The 19,340-nt window shown below is 37.5% G+C and overlaps 1 long non-coding RNA gene across 1 annotated transcript; it reads right to left on the reverse strand.

Annotated features, from left to right (window-relative positions):
* Positions 1–1,883: 1,883 nt before the first annotated feature.
* LOC121470451 (uncharacterized) lies at positions 1,884–17,737 on the reverse strand. The gene is made up of 3 exons (XR_005981405.2): positions 17,454–17,737; positions 3,220–3,286; positions 1,884–2,802 (listed from the first exon to the last, which is right to left on the reverse strand). It is a non-coding gene; the product is annotated as an uncharacterized lncRNA (long non-coding RNA).
* Positions 17,738–19,340: the final 1,603 nt, after the last annotated feature.

Below are 19,340 nucleotides of genomic sequence, written 5' to 3' on the forward strand. Positions count from 1 at the left end.
CTGTAATCCTGTTGTGTATTGGAGTGAGTATGTACATGATCTCTATTTACTACTGAGGCAGGAACTATGCACACATTTAGCTAATACTTGTCTCTGATATGAACCTCTAGTGATTAATCAGTATGGTTTTTTTATTGTCATTCTTTTGTTGTTGTTGGGTTTTTTGTGGTTTTTTTTTTTTTTTTTTGTTTTTTTTGGTTTGGTTTGATTTGATTTGGTTTTATTTTACCTGTAAAGCTTGATCTCATATTTCTTACTTAAATGGCACAGATAATATCTGCTCTGTGATCTTTTCCATGGCAAGGTGGGTTGGTTTCCAAGTTGTTAGACAATTTCATGCAAGAATGTGAAGTTCTAATCCTTGCTTTTCAGAGTGGAGAAACTATTTCATATACATCTTTTGTTGTGGAAAAAAATAGCTTATGTAAGAATCATTCGCAGAGTGTAGATCTTAGTGGATAGATTCAGACAGACAATGCAAAGTCTTACCCTTGGCTGACCAGCCAGCCATACATCTTAAGAAAATACTCTATTACAGTCCTCAGAAATGTACTTCAAAAACAACATCAAAGTGAGCCAGGAAGAAGCCTTAATATTTTTAGGGTTTATTTTTACGTGAAATATTGGAAAACCCTAAGTGTGTGAATCAGCTTATTGAATAAGTTATTTGGAAAAAGATTCAGTAAAGTTTTTTTTGAAGGAAATAGGAATAGGTTTGGGTTTTTTCCTCTTACAGTATCCATGTAGAGAGCCTGCTCTTCCATAGCAACACAGCTAATCTGCTCTGTGTTGAGGCTTCCACAGTATGTACGTGGAGGGCCTTCAGACTGCTGAGAAATTGGTAGGAAAACTTTTGGAAACCTGCTCTCATTACTGAGTATTTGTTCCATTAACAGTAGAAGCAAAGAGAAAAGTTCCTCAATTAGTGGTTTAGCATATGCTAATGACTCTAAATTGGGTGGCTGTGCTTTACAAATTCTTCTGTGGAAAATAAATTTTGGCAGTTTTTTACTAAAGAAAGAATATTGGTTCTGTTAAAGTACATTTTTAGGTTGTAGACACTATGCTGCATTTAAAAAAGTGTTCCATGGAAAGATTGTTCTATTTAATCTCAGAATTTGTCTCCTTTGATGTTATAGCTAGAAAAAGTTTGATCTTTTTTAGAACTAAAAGCCTATGTAAAGATGAAAAGCAAAACTCTGAGTTGCCTGGAAGCCCTACTAGTTTAGGGGTTTTGTGGAGTTTTGGTGGTTTTTTGTTTGTGGGTTTTTGGGGGTTTTTGTGGTGGTGGTGGTTTGTTTTGAGGTTATGTTTTCATTAGCCCCCTCTCAGTCATATGGACATTAATAAAACTCAGGTTCAGTGATGTTGCCATCATGGAAAATAGATTAGGTTTTCAGAATGAAAACATGAAGCAAGAGGGGAAAAATTTCTTTTTGCCAGATTCCCCGTCTGAAAAAAAAATTTTTGAAAACCAGTTCTTTTGAGGGAAGTATCTGTGATGTTGTCCTAAAGACCACAGAACTATAATATCCATAGAAAAGTGCTATGTAAGTGCAGAGATATTATACAAAAATAACAACTAAAGCAAGATTTCATAGAATATGTCAATGTTGGGACCAGCAGAGAAGTTTTTTGTTTCTGGTTTCAGGATTCGTGCATGTATGTGTTTGAGAGACAAACATTAAAGGGTTTTAAATATGTATTTATATTTCTCTTTGGTTATAATTAAAATCCAGGATAACACTAGCCTAGGATCCTATATACTTCTTTAAACTAGTGTTAAGCTGCTTTTTGCAAATAATGACATTTATTAATTTCTATTTGTATAGCTACAAACAACTGAAATACATAAAAAGTATTTTTTCTCTTCATGTATTTATTTCAATTCAAAACAACACTCCATAGCTTAAAAACTACAAAACAAACAAAAAAAATTTACTTGATACAATAGTAGTACAGTGTTGTCTGTTGCAAGATGAATTTCATAATTTCCTGTTGCCAGCATGTGAAGATATGGAAATCCCAAATTGCAGAATTTGTATTAGATAGGAATACTTTGCATTCTCTATGATAGACATGAAACAGGAAAACTTTCACAATTTTAGAATTTTAGAATGGTGTAAATAACTCTTCTCCAGAGGGTCAAGTCCACAAAAAGAGGAAGAAAGCTGCATTCCTATCTCTTTGATGGAAGTGGGGGAAAAGATGTAGCATTGACTCTACAAATTTATAGAGGAGCAAAGGCAGAAAGATGCTTTAATATAATTTCTGAAAGCTTGAGAAAAGCCAAATGTGATTTTCAACTACTCTTTGTTGAGTCAAACAAAGTGAAGTGAATCCTGCTGTTCATCTTCTCACTAGACGATAGGATACCCTTAGCATCCTTCTCATCAGTCAGTGGATTTTGTAGGTGAAGAACAGGTTTTTTTCTTTTCTCTCAAAACCACAGAAACTAAAACACACATAGAAATCTTGTTTTGGTTTGGTAATGCAAATGAAGAAAAGGAGGGGGCAAGCCAGAACTGAAGTTAAGAGTCAGCATTTTAAATTAAATTATTCTCCCTCAGCTTCACTCCCCCAGTGTTCTGGCACCACAGCTGACAATAAGCATTTTCTTGTTCGATTATCAAAACTCTTAATATCTGCAACAGCACTGTTGGTGCTGGAATGCATCTGTGCAGTGAAGATTAAGTAAAACAACACATTTTAGCCCTGTGGAGCTGCAAGCTGCAGCCAGCTCCAGTGTGGATCTGTTCAGGTTGTGCTCCAGGAGATCTCCATCACAGGGGCCCTGCTGTTCTGAAATGGAAGGTACAAAGAGAAAATGTGCTCAAGGCCTTGCTGAGCTATCCCAAAGCCAGGTACTTTGGATTTCCTCAGCAATGAGTGGCAGTGGATAGCTTGAGGTTTTGGGGTGTTCGATGAGGCTGGCAGTGCTTGTTCTGCAATTTAGGCTGCAACATCCCTGTATGGGTTTGCCTGAGTTAGAAGAAGCATATTCTGTGTTAGTTGTACCTCTGTTGCTCTGTGTGCTTTGTTTTTCCAAATAATTGTGCAGCGCATTGTACTTCAAAAGCTAAAGTCAGAGCTGTGAAATGCATTTCTTCCATGGGAGAAGCAGTAGACCTTATCTCAAAATGTTTGTTTTCTTTATATACAAGTGATAAAATGAATAAAAAAAGGCATGTGTGTTAATTTGAAAGCTACATGCAATACCTGAAGAAAGGAATCCCAGAGGGTTTCTCCATATAGTAACCTTTTATGAAAGTCAATGCAGATTTATCTGGAAAAGAAGTGAATAGGAAAGTTAGAGTTTGACCAAAACAGTGTTATTAATAATGTTATGATTGATAATATTATTAATCCTAGAAAGCTTTTATTAATGCAATATTTAAGTGAACGTCCAGTTACTAGTTTTGAATTTCTATTGTCCATTTCCCATGCTTGGGAATAATTTTCCACATGTGGGATTTCTACCTGCAGTCGTTTGCCTTAAAATGAACTGATTAGGTAAGTAGAGTTCATGCAAGAGAGACACAGTCTCCAAAGAGGGTTTTGTTTTCTCCCTTACTCATTCTGGTGAAGCAGAGGAAGTCTGTGTTCTGTCACAGAAATATATCTTTCTTTCATAAGTGCTATATAGGCACAAGGAGGATATGAGAATTGTCTCAATTACTCATAATTTGAGTCTTAGAAGAATTTAATATCTTGCTGCAAACATCAGCATTTGGGAAAAAAAGCAAGCCTTCACTTTCCCTCCCCCCTCTCCCCTTTCCCCTCCCCATTTTTTTCCTTTATCTATTTCAAACATTCATCCTTCATCTCATCCATTAAAGCTCTTTGGAAAATGCCCTGTATTTGCTCCCTGGCAGAAAAATCATCAGAGTGTGTTCATGTTATATGAAGATTAGAATTTTACAGCTGTCTGAACACAAGAGCAAATTCACTATTTATATTAATTAGTTGTAGTTTTCCCAAAATAATTCCACAGAAATTGATCCTAAACCTACACAATAATGTGCAGCTCTCCACGGAGTTATACTGATAAATATTTTAGAAAGAAAATCCTAAAATATGTCAAACATCAACATTAACAGCTTTCTTGCATGCATGGTAGAAAAAGCAATACATTCCAAGGTATGTCTGTGAGTTAGGTTGAAGAGATTAATTGCACAGGTTTTAGGAGAAAAAGAATTCTACACTTTGAATTATCCACTATTCTCTTAATTGTGCTTCATCTGAAGTCAGTGAATCTAAGTGAGCTGCCAGTGCAATTAAGGGGAGTTGAATTAAACCTGTCTGCTGCCAGCTCTAGCTGGGAAAGGGAAATGTGCATAAGCAGAGAAAGAAGTCAAATCCTTTCTTTGATAGTCTTTTCAGAGTCTGTGATCTGCTATTTCAATAGTGGGGGAGAGAGATCACTTCTAAAGGGTGGCAGAGTATATCTTAGTAAATGGGCAAAACCCTGTAATTGTACACACCATCAAAGCCAGCAGATAATGCAGCTGAAGCACCCTGTATCTGCTGATGTGGACAGTGAGAAATGGAGAGTTTCAGAATAAGGGCAAAGCTAGCAGGCGGTGTAAAAACTGTTATTTTTGTGCTGGCTGTTGTATTTGCCATGGGGAAAGTTCACTGTTAGTGTTGCAATGTGTCCGCTTACCTGTTGCAATGAGGGGGTACATTCAGTTTGACCTTGGATGGTAATGTGTCATTATGCTCATTTTATCAATACCCTTCTTTCTTGAGGCTTTTTCTGAGGCTTGATTTCTTCTTGCTGTTTTCCCTTGCTATTTAATGCTCTCATTAGTATTGGCTACCAGTCTAAGAGAAGCAATACCCAAATGAGCTGTGCTGAGGAAGGGCTTGGCTGTTTCTCTGCTTTCGGTTCCAAGACCTTTTTGTTGCCTGTTTCTTTATCTCAGATTTTTGAAAATTATCAGAAAGATGTTTACAATTCTCTCTTTCACTATCACTGATGGATTCCTTCAGCTTTAGAGAGAAATATATTTAAAAAAAACCCCAACCCAACAAAACAAACAATGTAGGTGTTTATGGCTGGTTTCTCTTGATTGTAACATTAAAGAGCATTCAAAGCAACAGCAATAAATGATGAGGAATTACAATTAACTTACAGTTTTTTGCACTTGTAGTGTTAAAACAGTCTCCTTATCTCTGTAAATCAGCCAGTTGCTGGAAGCCCAGGAGAGTGATAGAGCATCAGAACAATTGCATGTTAGAGCATCAGCATATTTCTAATTATTTTTCTAAATCACAGAAGACTAGACATTTTAGGTAGTCAAAAAATACATGCCATTGATTCCCTTGGGTTTTTTTGCTTTCCCCCATATTTTTGTCTTGCCTTTCTGCTGCCACTAGGTCAATTACAGGAGCTGAAATGCAGTTTTCCTGAATACTACTCTTCTTTCCAGTGGAGAGACTATCCCTTATTTCAAACAGAAGACTTGTGCTCCCACATTACTGTGGCAGAATCCTTGTGCATGGCTTTTTCTTTTTTTTTTTTTTTTTTTTTAGCCATTAGCTTTGTCATATTCTGACTCATAAATCAGTCATGGGGCAAAGGAGAAAGAAACAGGTTGTAAGTTTTCCTTACATAGTGCACTGTGAATCTCGTTTTCTGATGCTGAAAAAAAAAAAAATTCCTGGGAATTGTTCTGTTCTTTAGTAGGATTCGGTCATTTCCAGCTATAAAGACATCATTTCTGGGCTTTGGACCTGGTATGTTCTGGTGGCCTGAATCATGTTCCTCCTCTGATGCTCATTGTTATGGCTAAGGGAATGAGCAATGCTGTCATCCCAGTTAGCTGAGGAAGAAGCTTAGATCTGATGTTCAGCTTCTGACACCTGATCAGATAAATCAGTTCAGAACAACTGAGATTCTGCCTGCTGGGCCGGGGCTGCAGAGGATGCTGCTATTTTAAGAAGACGCACGGTACATTTAGCATACTGATGGCAGCACTGCAACTGGCAGGAAGTCAAGTGATCTCTTTTAGGAAAAGCAGTTTCAGGTACTGAAACCAGCACATCTATATTCTTTGTAGCCTTAATTGTGCATAAAATTATATTGAAAACTTTCACTGAAGTCCTAAAGTTAATGCAGATCACAGGGATCCATGGGGGGTGGGGGGGTGGTTTGTGTGAGCTAGACACTAATACCTTAATGGTATTAATTAGACCTGAGCAGGTGTGATGTTCAGGCTGTGCTGGCATTTAGTACCACACCTGCTGTAAAAGACTACAAAGTGATATTAATTGGTACCCCTTTTTCAAACTCACTTCGCTTCTTTGCAATGTTAGCAGAGTCAGGCACATACATTTTTCCTTTTAGCTAGGAGAGTGTTCACTCTTTTGGGAAAATACAAAAAATAACCTACATGGGTGGATTTTCTTGGATTTTGCTTTAACTTCTTTTTTTCCTGATGGAGAACAAGAATGTTGTGGGTCTTACAGCATGCTACCTGATGTCTCTAACAAACAGACTGAGACTGTTAATGAATATGGATAGAACCAAATTATTATTCTACTGTTAATTAGACCTCCACTTTCTCACATGATCACTGCAGAGTCAAATTAGGTAATTCAGCTGCCTGAATCTCTCATTTGCAGGAGATTTGCAGGATTTGGGACAACCTGGGTTTAATTAGCTAAATGACAACACCTGTAGTTGCAGAAGGTAATCATTGTCTAGAAATAATGAGCATGCGTATTGAACCCTCCCTTAACCAACATTCAGAGTAGCCCCTGATGTGAAGGGGAGGATATGGTTTGCAAATTGTATCTACCTTTTCATTTCTTGAAAAAAAGCCAAATGTCCAGACAGCAACCAATTGTTGTAAAATAGGAGAAAGGCAGACAAAAGCCTGCCATTGTTGCAGGGAATAATTATGGCTGTTTTTCCTTCATACAAACATAGCTACAGCAAAGGTATTTGGTCTGATCTTCTTTTTGAAGCCTAAGCCATTCTATGTGAAAGAAAAGCTTGCACAACTTTTGGAAATCTTCCTGCCTTGAGGGAGAGGCTGCTATAAATTTTTTTATCTGCTTTGGAAGTAAAAATTATAAATACTTCTGTAGGTAGGAAACCATTATTCCATTCCACTGTGCCATCTCTTGGCACATGCCCCCAGAGTGTGTAGTACTTGTCTGTTGGAAGAGCTCTGCTGTTAAAGACAAGCTCCAGGTAGAATCAGAACTGGTTTTGAGTATATTAGTTGGAGACTGGTACTTATGCAATTTAAGGACCATTGCTGGCGTGCTGCTCATCTGCTGATCTATAAACAGGAAAGGGTGACAGTATCAAAGAGCCTTTGCCTTAAATCTAACAGAGTGGTGCAAGAAGAGCAGATCTGGTATCTGGTACAAACCTCACTGCTTCTAGACCCTAATCTGTTCTCTAATTCATACAATTAGGGAGACAGAGGCATAGGAGAAATGGCATATGTAAGGAAACACAGAAGATGCAAGGGAAAGAAATAGGATAAATTCTTTGTGGGAACCAGACTGATGTAGCAGTAGATGTTTTATTCATTCAAAAAAGGAACAAAAGTTAAGGCAGTAGAGAGTTATGGCAGCCTTGGGAAGGGAAAGGAAGAAAGCAAGAGATGCTTTCTATCCCTGCTGTTCTCTCCTATATCCCAGAAGCATTCGCTCCCTGGAGCCCTGCTCATCTTCCCAAGCCTCCCTCTGCTCCCCATGAGATCTTGTTCTGCAGAGCATTCTTGAGGCAGGAGAAAGCAGTTCTGCTGCCAAGTGGGCTTAAAGAAGCCCTGTTGTCCCCTTTCATCCCAGCTCATGTCCAGAGAGAGCTGTTTGTTTCCCAGTCTTGCTGCTTCTAGCAAAATACTGCATGTCCTCATGTCTGAGAGTAAGAAAGGTTGTTCAATATGACTCCTGTGGTAAAATCAGAATTTTGTGCCATATATATAATATATGTAACTTTGAACTCCTGCAAAATGTAATAATCAAATCATAATTCAGCAAATAATTTGAAAATTCAAGGACCATCTTAATTCTCTGCTTGCAGAATCTGTTAAATGGGTGATGCAGATGCCCTTGAAGCTCCATGTGCTGCGTTTCAGTCAAGACAGAGCAGAAGTGAAACTCAGGCCTAAATCAGGTAAGTCATCACTCTTTAGGTTTTATGCAACATTGTCGGTCTGCTTTAATGTTAAACCATATGCTTACAAACCACTTCTCAAATACCCAAGGACTTAAGTAATAATGCATATGTTTTATGATTAGTATTTTAGGAAAACTGACATTTTTTTATGTGCTTAAAATGGGATGTCGGCAAATAAAAGCAGAAGAAAAATGGTTAACTATTCCAATAGTAAACAACCTGTAAAAATCATCTTTCATAATTTACCAGGCAGAAACTGAGGTAAAAATACAAAGCTAAGGTCTTGCTAGTAAGATATTTTATATACACAGATGTTTCAACTGTTATTATTGTCCTGTTAAAGAGAGTTAAAACTCTTTGTCCCTAGAGTGAATTAATAAGAGTCCCTAGAGTAATTTAATATGACTACTGTTACATTAGAGTGTTTCTGTTCAGTAATTTTTGTGGAATTTCTTGACAATATGATGGGTTTTGTCAAAAGTGAAGTGAATCTACTAAAATAATATATACTAAAATAATATTTTAAATGTAATTAGTTCAGGCTAATGATGAATTAGTAAAGTTTATGAATTAATAGTCTTTAATTTGGTTATATCACCTTTTAATAAATTTATAACTCTTTTAATTCATTTCACTGTAAGTATGGATATAGATAGAAATACATAGAAATCCAGAAAAGTATCAACAGGAAGACATTGCAATCAGCAGTAATCTCAAAAGTTTAGACAATTTATCTGGGGGATTGTTATAGTCTGAGGAACTGCAGGATGGAATTGTTCCTGCTTCGGTGCTCTCAAGATTAATGAAGGAAATCCCACTGTTCTTTTCCTCTTCCTGTGATGGTAGCTACTTGTGAGCATATAATAGGAGATAGGTTTGAATCACAGATCTGAATTTCAAAAATCTTGGTTTTGCTCAAAATTTAGTTCCACTTCTGCTGCACAAAGGAGTAGATAAAGTTATAGTGGCTTTTAGCTTTGTCATAAAGGTGAAAAAGCTGAATTTAATGGAGGAAATTTCTTTTGAATGTGCCTGGAGTAATTTTTATTAATTTAGGAAAATCTTTCTTATTTAAGGTTTTTAAGGTAAAGGAAAAAACATACAGTAAGTTCAGCTAGGTGACTATGTAACATCACATTGCTTTTCTCAACCAAGAATTCTCATTTTTGAAGAAACTTGTCCTTGTTTAATTATTTTTAAATTAATCCTTTTTTAGGAATTTATGCAGTCCTTACTGAATCCTGTACAGGATGTATCCCATGCTGCTTTACTAGGCTGCCATGATGCCCCTGTGGCTGTGTTGATATTTTGCTCTTGCCCGTTGCAACTCACACCTGATGCTGTGCCATTCCAGCATGGTCACTTTTGTGTTTTGTCATCCTTTGTTGTTTAGGTAAATTTAGAAGTTTTTAGGATGTCCACATGGTTTCATTGCTGCTAATTATTATGAGGTAATCCTGCAGCACATTCCAGCTGTCATGTGGTACAGGTTTGAGGCAATTTTTTTCTGAAGAGAATAAAATTGATCAGCTCAAGTGAGGTGTTACAAGAGTGTGTGTTCTCAAAATGCCTGCTGGGATTAAGGGCTTAACTTAGATGTACAAAGTCCCTGTACTCAAATGCTGGTACCAATGAATCCTAAACTCCTTATTCTACTGTTTTTTTCAAAGCTAAAGGAGCTTGCTGCCATGGGTATCCAGCTTATTTGAGCTACTTTGGAACAGAAACTTAAATACAAATAAACACACATACAAATTTTAATAAAGTACGTCATAGAAATATGTCACTTGCAAAGAAAGTGGAATCCTACAATCCATGGGACAACAGAATATTTGATTGCTGTATCTTCTTTTAATTGTACACTCAAGAGCATGCTATAATTACAGTAAAGGTGCAAGAGCTTTTAATTCATAAATACTTATGTTTATGTAAACCAAATGATAGTTAAACCATATTTATTATTTCATTTCTAACCTATGAACAAATGTAATACCGCTTGGAGATCAGTGATGTTTTCTCACCTTAGTAAGGTGAGGAAGTTATTAGTGTATAAAGGGAATACTTGACAATGAGGAAAATATTTCTTGGTACTCTTGTTTTTCTCTTTAGCATTTGAGGATAACATAGATCAGGGATTTGGAACAAAATGTATGTGTTTCACATGCATTACCCTGTAGGTTAGCAGAGTGAAAAATTGATTGAATGCTGTTCAGTATTCTATATCACAAGAGTAAAAGAATATCCTGTGCAGTGTTTTCTATAAAAGCTGGATGAAGTGTCCATAGATTACTTACCATTATGAAGTGTGTTTGAAACTTCTGTTCTTTGATGATTGCCTCCATAATGGGGTCAAACAACTCCAGCTTTGCTGAGCAGCTGTCTCCTTGGTAAAGAGTGATTCTTCTAGGTAACACATTCTTTACTGAAAAGTAGCTGTTTATTTTACAGGAGGTGTCGTTTTTTTTGCAGAGGAAACCATATAACCTTAGGAGTGGTGGAGGCTAAAACACTAGTGATGTCTGAGAAGATACAGCACTGTATAGAATTGACACTTTACAGGCTGTGGAGTAAAAAAGCCCAGCAGAGCAGAACAGGTTGAAATTTGAGAAGGAACAAAATTTTTATGAGTTTCAAAATTAAAATCTTTATATGGAATCGTTTCACACGTGGTGCAACACAGATCAAACTTTTACCATTTTTATTCTGTGGCTGAACAAATTTGGTCTCTGTTTGGGGACCAGAGTTCTCTCTAAGGTTTATACAACTCTTCACTTCTTTCATCGTGTGCAAATACTGATCAGATTAAGTCTTTTTGGAAGAACATCCCCTCTTATTCAAAAAGCAAGTATAAAGGAGGGGTTCCATCTTCATCATGCCCAAGTGGAGGAATGAAAATTAAGGGCAAACCAAAGCTCTTTCATATATTTTAGAATATGGCAACCCAAAGCTCTTTCACATATTTTAGAAGATTTAATGTAGTATTTACAAGCAGGGTTTCAAGGACATTTCCAGGAACAGCTATTTGGATAAAGGTAGAGTCACAACAAGTGTTCACAGTTGTTGACAATGCTCATAAAAGGCCATAGTTCTTGTATCTTTTCCTAAACATTTTTTCCATCCAGTGACAGGCTTTGGATTATACTGGCATTTTGGCAGTTGAACTGAAGAATAGGAGAAAAATAACTGAGCTATTTAATAACACAAATATTGAAGACCAGAGAAAATTTGAGATGCAGTTTTGTTTCTAATAAAAAATTACAAAATCAAATAAATTGTTGCATTAACAGTAAGGAGGAGGAGCAAAAGAAGAAACCTAAAGTCAAAATAATTTGGTTGTGATGGTCATATTCTATTTTCCCATGCTGTGGGAGTTATTAGTCCTTGCAAATGTTCAGCCCAATGAGCAATGCGCATCGCAGCCCATTTTTCGAGCTGCAATCTGTACTGATTTAAAAAGTGAGAGGCAAGAAACCCAAACAGTAGACTGGGGAGCAGCTGCTGTTGTAAGGGGAAAGATGGGGGAAGTCAGAAGAGAGCAAATGAATAATGAAGTGGAAAAAAATTATGCGCATGTATTAAAATGTTTTAGTCATGGCCTTCCCAGGACCCTGGGTGTTTTCTGAGCAGAAAGAAAATGATGGATTAGACGACAAATCCAACCTAGGTCTAGGAGTCACCCCCCATGTGAACAGAGCTGTTATCCCTGACTGGGGACATTTCTGCTCTGTGGTGGTTGTACAGAGAGGCAATGTTGCCTCTCTGTGCAACGTAGAATGAATTATTTCCCCCTTTTTTTTATTTTGGCCAATGGGCAGACAAGACAGTTATTTCCACAGCTCTAACTACAATCCACAGAATGTGTATTTTTTACTAAGTGAAGTTATTGCCTCAGCCTCTAATTCCCTTTTGGGCTTAACCTTTCAAAGCAAAATTGCTGCTTGTTTGTTCTCTCAAGGCTTTTAAGTTGTTCAACAAAGTATGAAATGACTGCAAAGTAGTAATGAATAAGTGATCCTTTTGACTTTTACTCAATCTTCTGGCATAAAGAAATTTTGGTTCCTGTGTAATTGCTGTGCATAATTAAAAATATGAGGGTTTACTGCTTTGTTCAGTTTCTCTGCTTTAGAGCTAGTTTCCTTGATGTGGCTGTACTGTGGACTGGATGCTTTGGTTGGTGCGGCTGGGATGCTGCTGGGATAGCTTGTTTTCTGAAACAAACAGTAAATCTAATTCTCTAATGTCTGTGTTGTGAGATCAGCCAGTCCATGGTGCAAGTCAACCCAAACTTAGTTTTTCTTGCAGTCAGTAAAGCTGTCAGCAGAACAAAGGGGCATTTGTGTTTGTTTCCCAGGCTGAGCACTGCGGAGGAGGCAGGAAGTCACCAGTGTGGTGACTTTGCTTTGCACAGGCATTTGTGGCTGAAAAAGTCCTTGTGGGGTTGGAGAGGCAGCTGTGACAGGTATAGCATTTCAGCACACTACAGCTGTTTCCTTTAAGAGCTCTATTCTTCTGTTTTAATTATTCTAGAAGACTGTCAGAAATAATTAGTATTAAAAGGTCAGTAGCAGTTTCCACTTAATTAGTTCTGTAAACATTTTTTTTAGAGAGAGTCCCACAGGGATATTTTTCCACACACAAATAGGAATAAGAAGTGGCTCCATTGTAGAGTGAAGCTCCCTGCAGACCTTGCAGAGAACTGGAAGCAAGGCAGGGCTGGCTGTGCCCACTGCTGCCCTGTGCCCACAGCTGGGCTGGAGCTGAAGGCCACGCTCTGCCTCTGGACACTGCTCCAGCCCCACAGTGCTCAGCCAGAGCTCCCCAGTCCCTGCACCTCTGCTGGGGCCTTCAGCAGCCCCTGTGGCTCCTGGAGCTCCCAGACAGTTACAACACATCTCTGTGCCCCAGGCAGCGTGCTCAAAACTCATTATGTGTGTAAGCACAGGGCTCAGGCTCAGGTACTGCTGGTATTTAACTAAGTCAGACATCAGCAGATTTAAACCATATTGGGGGAAGGGCGGGAATTGATTCTGTCCACAACACAGATGATTTTATATGTGACAATGACCTAACACCAAATTCATATTTTCAATAAGACTTATCCACATAAACTCTTTAAGAAAAATCTTTTAAAAGAAATTTGAGGATTTTACTACATCATTTCTATACCTGCAGCCTTCTTCTTATCGTATTTTTGTGGTGTATTTGCTTAATCAAAGAGCATTAGATTAGAGAACTTTCCTATTAATATGTTTTTACTTTTGCTCTGCCATGTGTTTGAGATATTGTGATATATCTAGCTACATGGCAATCATGAATTTAAAAGAGTCTCAATTTTCTCTATTTTCCTATACTTTGATGCAGAGAATTATTACAGTAACCTTTCTGTTATTGTGAACACTTTGACCATACTCTCAAAATCAGAATTGGCTCTTAAAAAAAAGTCCTTAATTGCATTCTAAGTTGCAATAAACTTTGTGCTGAATACTGAGAAGTAAACTTGGTGTTCTCAGTTATTTCAAGTTGGCCTAGCTTGGAGGGAGCGACTTTAAAATGGAAGAAAGAAATTCAGCAAAATAAATGCAAAATTATTAAGAAAATAATTATTATTGTATATACACAGGTAAATGCTGATGCAATATTTTTCCTGTAGAATTTCTATAAATATTCTTTGGTTTCCTGCAATAATGTTTTGATTAGCTTTACTGAGTGATTGAGTATTGAGGCTGTAGTTAATTAAAGCATTCCCGCTGATCTAGTGTGTTTGCATTTATCCAGGCATTCAATTTGCCTACCTCAGACAATCTCATGGGCATTAATAAATTAACCTCCATAACCCTGAAACAAGTAAGAGGGTATTAATACTCCTGTTTTATAACTGTAGGCTGAAATTAGAGTAAAGAGAAAAATGTGTGTAGCAGGTCAAAAGCACGCATTGTGTTTTTGGAAGGTGTTTTCAGAGTTTGAGATTAGTGAATATATATATGCACACACAAATATATATATACACACACACATATACATACCATAGAGTGCTGAATTGTAATTGCTTAATAATAACCAAGGATTAAGATGCTGACAGTGTCAAAGTTCAGAATCCTGTCTCTCAGTGAGCACTGGAAAGAGCAGAGCACTGTTTTACATTGGTTTGAGGTATTAGTCTGACTAGTACCTCAGGGGGTAACTGTTTGAAATTGAGAAATCATTTTTATCCCCCTGAGTAAAATCCACTAGGGAGGATAGTTGGAGGGGCTTATAGACAGTTCTTTTAATGCTGAATTTTTTCAATTCATATGGGGAAAAAAGGTAACTGAAACGTTGAATGTGTTTAGAAATGGTTTGGATCCTGAAGTGGAATGGGTAGGTTTTATCTTAATTTCTGTGGTACTGTGCTTATCAATGCTATTAATACCCCTCTGTATAGACTGGCATTTTTGTATCATTTTGGTGCAAATTTGTCTTGCATGTAATTTGGATGAGACATATTGAAACCAGAAATTTATGGATAAGTAAATGGGCTGTTTATTCTGATAACAGAGGCTGACTTGTGCCAAGTTATTAGTACTGATATGCATTACACTGTGGAAATCCTCAACTCTATTTAAAGATGGGGCTACTGAAGTGCAACTCCCTTATCTGAGGAGTGCAGATTTAGCCAGAAGAACAGTGATATGGTTCTTGGTCAAGCAGGCCTTTTCCTTTTTTCTTTTCCTTTACAAAGATCTTTCGTTTTGAAATTTAGGAAGTTTATTTTGCTAACATTGATAACCAGAGAAGGTTTGTTCCATCAGTTACATGCAGACATGGGTTGGGTTGCTGTACATTCATGGAACGGCTCTTTGCAGTCCATGGTTCTGCACTCATTGCAAAATCTAGGACTCAGATCTAGAGAGACAGTAGACATGCTGATATCTTAAACACAGCTGAATCCAAGTCCTGAATACTGTGATTCAGCTGCTTCTGTCTGATGTGCTCTCTTTACTGTCTTCCTCTATCTCCCTTGGGAGTTGCCACCTCTCCCAGTGTGTCCCATGAATGGCCAGGCAGCTACTTTCAGCAAGCTGGTGCCAGTATTCCTTCACAGATCTTACCCAAATTTCCTACCTCTCTTTAGTGTGTGCTGTCTTCTCCAAGCCAAACCATGGAGTTCGTTTACTGTTGAGGACATGCAGTCCCATAGCAGTTTTTCACCCAGAGTGTGTTTGAGTACAGAACAGGCTCCCCAGGGTGCTCATAGCACCAAGGCTGACAGAGTTCAGGAAGTGTTTGGACAATGCTCTCAGGCCCATGGTGTAACTCTGAGGGTGCCCTGCTTAGGACCAGGAGTTGGACTTGATGACCCTGGTATGTCCCTTCCAACTCCTCATATTCTGTGATTGTATGATCTGATTTGCAATCTGTGCTGGTGCTCTTCTCCTCTGAGCCATGGTGGGAGGGAGCTTGGTTCAGAGTCCTTACAGAAAACAAAGGGAGCACAGAGAGTTAATGCCATTTCTGCTGCCAGCCCTAAATATCTTAGCTTGATATGGAGAAGGATTTCAGAGCTGAGGGTCAGGAAACCTGATCTAAATGCAGTGGAGCTCATCTTTTGCACTCGTTGTGGCAGTAACAGCTCTGTGTGCTCTGCTGCGTCTGAACATTTCTAGGAGAGGGAGCAGTTTTGCATGCCTTACTCCTCACCTGCTCTTTCTCCTGTCTGCTACACCCCAGGTGCACCCATGTGTGCAGAACTCCTTTGTTCCTGGAAAATATCAGTTGCACCTCTGCATATCCCATCTATTTTACCGGCAGAACCACACTCTGCCTGGAAACTGCAAGATGTCAGAAGAGTTCAGGACTATCACAGAATATTATTTCCTCAGTAATGAATGGATACTATGGATCATCCAGGCAGACAAAGCTCAGCAACAGAGACTTTTAAAATTTCCCTTACAGTCATATAAAAGAAAAATGCAGAACCATTTGCTTTAAAATAAAAAAAAAAAAAAAAAGAAACAATCGATACTTAAATACATATCTTCTAAATACTGCCCTACTCCTATAATTTAAATGGTTAAAAGGTATTTGAACTACTTAGATGATTTAGCAGCCTTTAGATACCTCTCCATTTTTACATGTCAGGCCCTTAGTCACCCACCTCATTGCCCATTCCATTTCTCGTTTCTTAGAAACAGATATAATAGCCTTTTTGTTCCTACAGAAAAGCTGTAAGAAAAAATATATCAAAATGTGCTGTTATTCTTCAGTAACTTCACATGCATTTCACTCTATGAGTATTTTTTGGAGCCTAACATTTATTAGTTGTACTGTGGTGCTTTTTGTTGGCCTTATTGAAAGCTAAGAGCTCCTAATAATATGCCTTGAACAGAGACTGCTACAACTTTTTCGACACAAACAGAACACCATCCCACCCCATTGGCAGATCCAGCATAAAGTTGTTGCTGTTCATATTTATTGTTGTGCTGACAAAGGACTTACTGTGCTTTGAAGGCATTCTTGTTTTCAGTTTTTCATGGTAGGATGCACTTTTGTGTAAGAAGTATGCAATTTATACTGTTATCCTCCATTGCTTATGTGTGATGGATAACATAGCTCTGCAAATGCAGTGCTGTTTGTTTTGGTTTTGATATGAAACTGCAATTTGCTTGAAAAAAATTGCTTCTATTTCTGTGTTTTTAATTATGTCTGTGATATCAAGAGAGAATCCTGTCAAATGTCTCTCAATCTGCTTTGTAGACCCAAAGCTAGTGGAAAACTGTTTATGTACTTGAAAAATAAGATGTAAAATATACTTGAAGGGTGATAAATTCTTGGGTTGCCTAAACAGACATTCCTGAGCTTTTGCCATTTGATCCTTCCACATAACAAACTGTTGTAATTCTTTCTTCAAAAATATTTTTCAAAGATTTCCAGAAGTGGCTCTGTTCAAAGAAGTAACATGCAAACTTAATTGTAGGCATTTGTTATTAAGAAAAACCAAACAATGAAGTAAACAAACAAATTTCCAATCACCCAAATCCCCAGGTTAATTTTCACTTTTCTTAGTATTCAAACAAGATAGCTGACTGGTAGTTTTCTGTCTGTTTCACCTGGCACTCTCTGATAACCATGAAGAGGAAATAATTTTTTGTATCAGTGGAACAGTCAACCCTCTAGAATATATGATCAATTGAGTGGGAAACAATTGCCTACAAAGTTAATGACATTATAAATTATGCAATAATTCTGCAAGGCAGAGTGACATGTGGATCTTGCTAAAAAAAAAAAAATATTTACTTAGGTATGCAAAAACCTGGTTATTTCAGAAGCTCACCTCAGACTCTGATAATTACAATGTTCTTCATACCAAACTTATCTGGAAAGTAGTGCTTGGCACCAAAGATTTTCTTCCTGAAAAAAATTAAAATAATTATATTAAGTGTGTGTAAAGCACTAAATAAATGTAGGATCATAGAGAGTTAGGAAAATTATAAGATAAGGTAATTTTGAAAAAAAGTTAGCTTCAAACTTTCTTATTTTTCTGGATTTATTGGCTTAGATCAAATGTACAGCAGAACTGTTGAGAACAGAATCAAATGCACTTGTACACAGTATTAAGGAAACTGCATTTGTTTAATTACTGCAGCTATCAGCATTGCAATTTACAGTCTGATTTTGCCAGGTTTTGCAGATTGCTCTATGTTGCCTCTGTTGGTAGCTGTTCACTTCTCTAGTTCCACCCATGATGATATTTTAAGGCTTCTAATGAAATAAATTAATGTAGAATGCCAGGTGAGCAATGCAGGAGACTTTCAGAAAAAGTTCCATTTGTGAAATGGAGCGTTTATATTTGTTTTATTTCTTAATTAGTTTTTCAGTGTATGACTGGATTCCAGTCCTCTAGTCTTGAGAACAGAAGCTTCACAGGACCCGACTACCGAAATGCTGTGTCTTGTGAGGCTGAATAGGGACCCTCAAGTCATGATGTAAAGTAGTAGAAGGGGCACAAAGGTCAAGTCTACACACTTGAAAATTATCTGTAATCTGTCTACATCAAGTGGTCAAAGAAACTGCTGGAGTTTTTCCATTGAAGAAAGCTCTGAGGAAATATCTGTGGGTTTTGTTTGTTGCCCTGTAACTAATGAAAATGTTTCATTTTACTTTCTAATCATGCAACCATTGCCAGCTGTAATGAGTAATGAATATATGAAAAATGTCACTGACTTACATACAAACATTTGTGTTTTTAAGATAAAGTACAAGCCAGAGTAATTATAAAATCAAGGCTGTTTTATATATATATATATATTTCTTTATATACACACCCAAAAATCACAAGTACTCCAAAACTGAAATTTCTCTAGTAGTTTGAACTACTTACAAGCTGATCAAACAACCTGGGAACAGTCTTGAAACAGTCAAGGATGTTGTTTACTGCTTATATAAATCATGTTGCCTATCTAGGGGAAAAATAAACCACCATGCCTCTTGAGATTTTGTTTTATTGCTAAAGTTGTCCTGAGTGGTGCTCTGACAAATTAAAATTGCTATGCAGGGAGGACTTCACACCCATCAGCATTAGCCTCTTGGTAAAACTTTTAAGCACTGGTTACTCTTACTTACATATCGCTCTTTTTACATCTTTCTTGAAACATCTCTGCACAAGTATTGAAATTTGTTGTGTCCTGTTGAACTGGGCCTAATCTATTTGCCCCTTGAAATTCATACCAGTTGCCCAGATATGAAAAAACTGGTGAACTGCACAGCATGAAGCCAATGATGTCAATGAGACAAAACTCCATTTTTTCATCAGAAGAAGGATTAATGAGTAAATTTATTGCCTGGCCCCTCCCTCCTGCGCAAAGATGAAGTAAAATAAATGCCCCAATAGTCGTAGTTTTTACGTCAGAAAACCACAGCCCGATGAAATGTGCAGGTATAGGTGTATGGGGAATACAAGGGCAGCCAATCTCTTTTGTGTGTCTCTACTGGGTTCCACTCTTGTCCTAGATGGAGGAGGTCAGTGTTGTGAAAAAACCCTGTGTTTCATATCATTGTGTATTTCTTAATCCGTGCTTTGCTTCTGGGAATATTTTATGCACTATTTTGAAATACCTCTTCTGGCAGTAATATATATGTTGTACAAGAGGTTTGTTTTTGTTTACTGCAAGGATAGGCAGTGAAATGTTTCTAGGGTCTTCTTAATGCCATGTAATGATAA

This window comes from Taeniopygia guttata, chromosome 9 (assembly GCF_048771995.1).
Source record: "Taeniopygia guttata chromosome 9, bTaeGut7.mat, whole genome shotgun sequence".
NCBI lineage: Eukaryota > Metazoa > Chordata > Aves > Passeriformes > Estrildidae > Taeniopygia > Taeniopygia guttata.